Here is a 7,323-nt window from a genome sequence, read left to right on the forward strand (position 1 = left end):
TCGTTCAAGGTTAATGGAAAAGAGTGTATAACCGAGTAGAAAATAGAGACAAGTTACTCATATGTCAGATACGTTCGGTGAATCAGTTAACTTAAAGAAAAGAAAAAAGTGTTCAAGGCATTTGTCTGTAATTTGTAAAAAAAAAAAAAAAAAACTCTTAAAAGTTACTTCCAAACCCACCAAAGTGACATTTTTTTTACCTGTTCTCGAAGTTCCTCTTCGTATTTCTATCTGATTCGATTAAATAGAGCTTCGAATAGAGACTATGTTGAATTCATTTATTGACTAAGCCTGAAATTCTGATAAAGATATGGCTATGATTTTATTACTACTACTACTACTACTACTACTACTACTATTATTATTATTATTATTATTATTATTATTATTATTATTATTATTATTATTATTATTATTATTATTATTATTATTATTATTATTATTATTTAAAATACGAAGTTTCAAATCAGGCGATGCAATATTTACGTAAACTAAATGATAATTTATTTGATAATATTTACTAGTCAATTATACATTTGTGAGGTTTTGCTTTGAGAAATTAAGTGCATACAACATTGAATAGTAAGAGTATTACAATAAAAATATATTATTAAAAATATTGATTAAGTAATTGGAGTTAAACATGCTTTCCAGTAGGAAATATATATAGAGAGAGGAATTACTTTAAAATGTGATGCAAACGAGTATTCGAGTTTTAATCCGAATAGAAATCGATAACTTACACAAGGATATTTACTTCATTAGTTGTATAAATCTTTATGCTTATCGTATTATAATTCTATTTAAAATTATGATTTTTCCATTTCAAAACGTAGAACGAGAAATAAATATAATATTCTATTTGTTAAGGAAATCTTTCAAACAATGATAATTTCAGGTCATGACCCGTCGGAGAATTTGAGACCCTGTCGACATAAATTTCCCCTTCATGGCCATAAGTTATCTTCGATCATGCTCAAATGGACTAATAATGTTTTATCAGTTTTTTCTCATTCATATATTGACCATTACCGGGGGAGAATCTTCTGAAATTGTCAATGCTTATAATTAGTTTTTAATTACAAATCAAAGGATAATAATGACATATTGAACATACTTAATATTTTGTTCTCAGCTGTGGATGTTAGATTTTCAATTCATATAATGTTCGCTTCTAATCGAATTTGAGAGAAAAGTAGTTTCCAAAGATTTATTCAAAGAAATGTTCTCAGTTCTCTGATGAAAATAGGAACACACTTTTCAGAAAAAAAAACGAATATTTTCTACAGGGTTTGAACACAGAAACTTCTGATTGATAGACTAGTGACACAAACCGCTCGACCAGTTGTTATGTCTTCAATGACCTCTTTTGACTTTTGTGTAAAGTGGTTTCGTGCTCCACACTTTTTTTTTTTTTTTTTTGTTTATGTCGATACAACTATAAGTTTGTGGTGAATATTTGGACGTTACAGGTCTTACAATGTATAAAAGGGTTTTTCGTATAAATTACATTCAATTTTACGTCCTAATAACTTATATACAACGGGTTGAATCTGTGAAGTGATTGGGGTTGGAGTGATCGTAAATATTTTCATAGTTAGGAGCCTGGATATGCAAACCCGCTTAGCGTGGGGATTTACTTATGTGAAATTTGGTATGATCTGTCAGGAAAGTAAATGTACACCTATTTTTCGAGTCTGGCATTCCTGCGCTCCATCCGTGGAGAGTATGAGAATTAAATCAATCAAATGTTTACTGAGGGACAAAAAGAAAAGCTTAATCTGAATAAGACATTGCAGAGGGGCACAAGCTGTGAATACGAATAGTGCATTGTGTAAATAAAGGACGACACCGAAAGAGAAAGCCAGAAACAGCTGTTAAACTTACAAAAAAAGAGTAAAAATTGTCGAAGTGGGAACATAAAACACAAATACAACAAATACGCCGACAACTAAACGGTCACCATGCCATGATCTCGGTGTAGTGGTTAAGGTGCTGGCTTACAAATGCAAAGGACGCAAGTTCGAATCCTCGGTAAGGACATTTTTAAAAATTTTTGTTAATAATACATACAACTCATGAGATATGGTAAAAGAGGTCGTATTTAGTTTTTCGTAGCAATTATTATTGGTAATGTTTAGTACTGATAATACTTTTTGTCTTTGCGTATTGCTTTTGTTCTTGTCTTCATTTCCAAAGAGAAGAATGTCCGAACAAATGCCACCAAAATTCCTCATATTTTGAATGTAAACGGCATTTGCAATTAGTGAAGAATAAAAATTGAACGTTCCGAAGTAGCTGCAAAAAGTAAAAGGAAAAACATGGAAGTGGACCATACTCATGGTTACTAAAAATACAATTTCTACATGCCTTACACCTCCCGACCACGTTTCTACGTTAGCAAGTAAGAGGCTTGTGTTTAGGTTAGGCTCGTCAATACGTTTTGCAAAGGGGCCCGGTTTAGCTCTGATGCACCACAGGTGCGACAAGGGAGAAAAACACTTTTTCTCTCTCCCTCTGTGTGTCAATTTATCTATCTATTTGTATATATATATAACGCTATTTGTGAATGCCATAACCACCCTAATTTTCAGCGGATTGAGACGAAACTTGGCACAAACATTAATTGTTGAATATCTTGATGAGTTCGTTAACCAGAATAATCAGATGAAAATGTTCAAAATGGTGGCCCTTCAAACTCTTAAAAAGTTCCAAGGGAACCAAATTTCGCCCATAAATAGGTATTCAGAAAGTTTGAATAAATTTTCCTCTTTTACTGAAATATTTGTGTGCAGAAACTTATTGAAATATTGGACCCGATTAATCGCCTAAAGAAGGTTCACGCCCTTTCGCTACGGTCAGTTTTTTTTTTTTTTTTTTTTTTTTTTTGCAGGAGGGGGTTATCTTCCTATTGGAACAAGATGATTGTTACTGATGATATGAAATTACACATTGAAAGTGAAGTAACTTGTGTAACGTGTTATTTGAAAGAATAATATAATAAATGTGCATTCCTCTAACACAGAGAACTCATGTATTTCGAGTTCGGGAGCCTGAATGGCGAGGAGTGTTATTTGATTTGCTTTTTAGTAACACATTGCATTGCAAATAAGGGTAGGCAACATTAGTGGTAAGTAAAACAATAATAATAATAATAATATTAATAATAATAATAATAATAATAATAATAATAATAATAATAATAATAATAATAATAATAATAATAATAATAATAATAATAATAATAATAATAATAGGTGTTGTTTGTGGCAAGGCAATATCTTCCTCAGTTCTTCTTCAAACGTAATGATTGTAACGCCATATCTCCCTTACAAACAAAATATTAGCAATTTATATCGAGAGAACGGGAAACTTTAGAGCGATGGGACCAACGTTGGACAGTATGAACTCCAGGGGCGGATCCAGGGGGGGCGACCGCCCCCCCCCAGAAGAGGAAACTTTCTTATTTTATATATATAAAAAAAACCCATCCCAAAGTTTGGAGCCCTTAAAAGTAGCAGTATGACAACCCACCGCCTCCCCCAGAAGTCGGTCCTGGATCCGCCCCTGATGCACTCATAGTACTCAGAAAAGTAAGCGATTTCAATGCAAAATGAACGAAGAGTACTCATGGGGCCACGGCAGAGCCCTCTTTAGGCAAAATGTCGATAGCTTATATCGAGAAAACAGGAGGTGATACTGGGATGGGACCAACGTTGGACACCGTGGACCCATAAGGCGCATCGAAAAAATTAGGAAGGCGGGCGCCAGCCAGCCTTACTTATTTCCACATAATAATATAAAATTATATTGTCGAAATACACACACGAGTTAGCTACTAATATTTCATATTATTATTATTATTATTATTATTATTATTATTATTATTATTATTATTATTATTATTATTATTATTATTATTATTATCTACAGCGTCTTTTCATTACGTGAGCATGTTTGACATGAAACCAAAGAGAAAATCCATCCTGTAGCGAAAAGAAACAATACTTTCTCTCAAATGGATAAAATATCAAGCCGAGATTGACTGGAACTCGCATGGACGGCGCGAAAAGCCAGTGCTTTGTCCACTATTTTTTTAACTGACTCACCGAACGCGTTTCAGTAACTTACTTATTGCTAATTTTACTTGCTTCACTCGTTTAACTTGCTTTTTCTAATAACTTACAACGACAGGGACACGAACACAGAAACATCGAGAACAGTTAAAAATGATAGATGCTGTCCCGCCGAGAATCGAACCCGAGACTCCATACACCCAAGGCTCACGTGCTAGCCTCTAGACCAGCGGCGATGGCAACGCTCACTTCCTGTGTCGTTAGGGATTACGACCACTGTATTGCCAGCTATCACTTCTGTGGGTTGTATACTATGATCACATGTTTCTTCTTTGCTGGAAGAGTAAAACCTACATTATATGTAATACATGAGGTATTTAGACCTACATGCTCTTCATATAATGTAATAAAAGGGTCATGGTGTCGGATTTTAATACATGACGTATTGCAGTATACAACATGCTTTGCATTACTTGTTTGTTTGTAGACAGCTACTAGCTTAGTGTTTTGAAAGGTTGTGTATAAACTAGGGATAGCCCGTTCCGGAATTATTAGTTTTCGGACTCCCGATAGTAAAGCCGGACAAATTCCGGAATTCGGAAAATTCCAATTTTGTAATAATTTCGGAATTCGGAAAAATCCGGAATTTAGAAATTTCTGATTTCGTTAACATTCCGGAATTCGGAAAATCCGGATTTTTTCGAAAGTCGGAGTTTTTCTCAATTCCGGAATTTTCTAAATTCCGGATTCTTTCTGAGTTCCGAAATTCTTCTGAATTCCGGAGTATAACTGAATTCCATAATTTTGCGAAATCCGGAAAGTGAAAGTTCCGCTTCCGAAAAATGAATTTATTTTGGTTAATATGAATCGTGGCGGAGATAAGTCTTTGACCAGGTAATGGCGACTGCTTTGAAAGAAATGGGGAGTATGAGAATTCAATCTGTCATATTTGTAGTTTTGTGTGGAGAAAGAACGAACTTGTGAACCAGTGGTTTAAGAAAAACTCAAGTTATTAATATAAACTTTGCCGACTTCATAAAAGAAATACGAAAGACATTTTGAATCGAAAAATATAACATACAAGTTTGCAAGCGGAGACAAAGAAACCTAACGTAACCAGACTAAAGACGGATCGTTTACCGCGTAGCGATCGCGATTCAGTGGTCAAGGTGCTTCTGCGAATGCACGTTGCAATTTTTTTTTCTTACTTTAGAATTTTTGATGGCGATTGATCAGCGATAACATACGTTTTATTATATTCAGATATTTGAATACTCGGATGTTTCAATACTTTAACTATCAAATCTTCAGGAATAATAATAGTAATAATAATAATTATTATTATCTCGTAGAAGATTAAAAGCTAGAAGCTAAATTATCGCTCAGGTCATACCATTACAAGGAGAAACGTGACATTTGAAAAGAATATTTCGGTTTGGTTTAATGTTGCTCACGAGAAGAGGAGTTTCTCATCTCGTTTCTAAAACAAATAAAATAACATGAGAAATAACATTTTACATTCGAGACGGGTCAGGGCTAAATCAAAATTTTCGTCTCTCTTTGGAGATGAGAATCGAGACGAGACGAAAAATTTGGTAAACATTTCCCGTCTTGTCTCGATTCTCGAAATAGTGTATGTCCATTCTTTAAGTAACAATTGCTCTGTAGACTAAATCTCATAGGCTATTTCGTTACATTGTATTTCAGAGCTCATTGAATTATGCTCTGTGTAGGTATTTTTGTAGCAAAGCTTTTATATTTACCTCTGCATATTCTAAAAATTAGTTTATTATATGCCTTACTGTCGCGTGATATTCAGTTATATTTATTACAGTTATTTTCCTCAAAACATACTTTCTACATGAAACTTCAATAAAAGGTTCTAGTTTAAAATGTTGGTAGTTGCAGAGGTGTGTCTTGAAGGTACGGAACCCTTTCCCCGAAATCTCTACTTTTAAGTAAGTTTTGCCAAATTTCAGGGCAAGTTTAAAATTATTATTATTATTATTATTATTATTATTATTATTAGTAGTAGTAGTAGTAGTAGTATATCAACTCCATGTATAATCTTTAAAAGATATACGGTTTGTATCTGATTAGTAAGAGCTAATTGACTGTCGATCTCGGTCGTCTGGAAGTCTTCAGGAGGCAAGGACATCGGTCACGTTCTGGGTTTGAGTTCCGAAGGGGCAAGTATTCGGGCTCGAGCAAAAAATTGTTAAAAGTTATAGGCTTCATCCAAACATATTCAAAACAGCTAGGAACCGGGTTTGGGCTCTTCAACGGCTCGAGCGGCTCGGCTTACAGCTCATTCAATATCGAACCGAATCGAGAAGTGAGCCGAGCCAACAGCTCACCACACCGAGCCGATTTGAGCCATCGGCTTAGTTGAGCTGAGTCGAAACGTGCTAATGAACTAGTTTCAACTTAGCTGGCTCGAACCGGTTCACATGAGCCGAGTAGGTGACCCATCCCAACCGAGAAAGCTCGAGCCATCGGCTCAATTGAGCTGAGTCGATGGCTTGCTCCAACTAAGCCGGCTCGGGTCATCGGCTCATCCCAACCGAGCCGACTCGAGCTGTTCGCTCAGTTGATACGAGCCGAGCCGGTTGATATCACTACCCGAGTTGGTCTTCTGCTTGGGCTCAAGAATTCGACCGTGCAGATCTCAGCCTTGATTTTAAGAACTACAGTATATACTTATATTGGTGATTACGACATTTGAGGCTGTCTCGTAATAATAATAATAATAATAATAATAATAATAATAATAATAAACTCTTGTCTTCTCGTTATCTAGACGAGACGAGATACACTAAAATTGCCCCACGAGATGCACTAATATTACGAGATGAGACGCGCCTCTGTCGTGAGCAACACTAAAAGTATTCCACATTACTGCTTACATTTCTCATGGCTTTTGCTTTCCAGTCTGATCAGGCCAATATTTCAAAACGAGTTAAAACGAGCTGAACGAGCGAGAGAGCCATTATCAAACTCAACTCAACTCGAAACTAGACCTCGAAAACAGCGACTTGGCTCGGAACTCAATTCAAGAAAATTACCTTTGACTCGACTCAAATTGTACTCGAGTTGAATTGAATTTTGGCTCGACTTGTGCTCATCCCTATTCGTGTTTGTATTTTATGTTTCCACTTCAACAATGTCTACTCTTTTTCTCCTTTTACCTGCTGTTTCTGGATTTCTCTTTCGGTGTCGTCCTCTATTTACACCGTGCACTATTCTT

The sequence above is a fragment of the Thermobia domestica genome, chromosome 10 (assembly GCF_964235325.1).
Source record: "Thermobia domestica chromosome 10, izTheDome1.hap1.1, whole genome shotgun sequence".
Taxonomy (NCBI): domain Eukaryota; kingdom Metazoa; phylum Arthropoda; class Insecta; order Zygentoma; family Lepismatidae; genus Thermobia; species Thermobia domestica.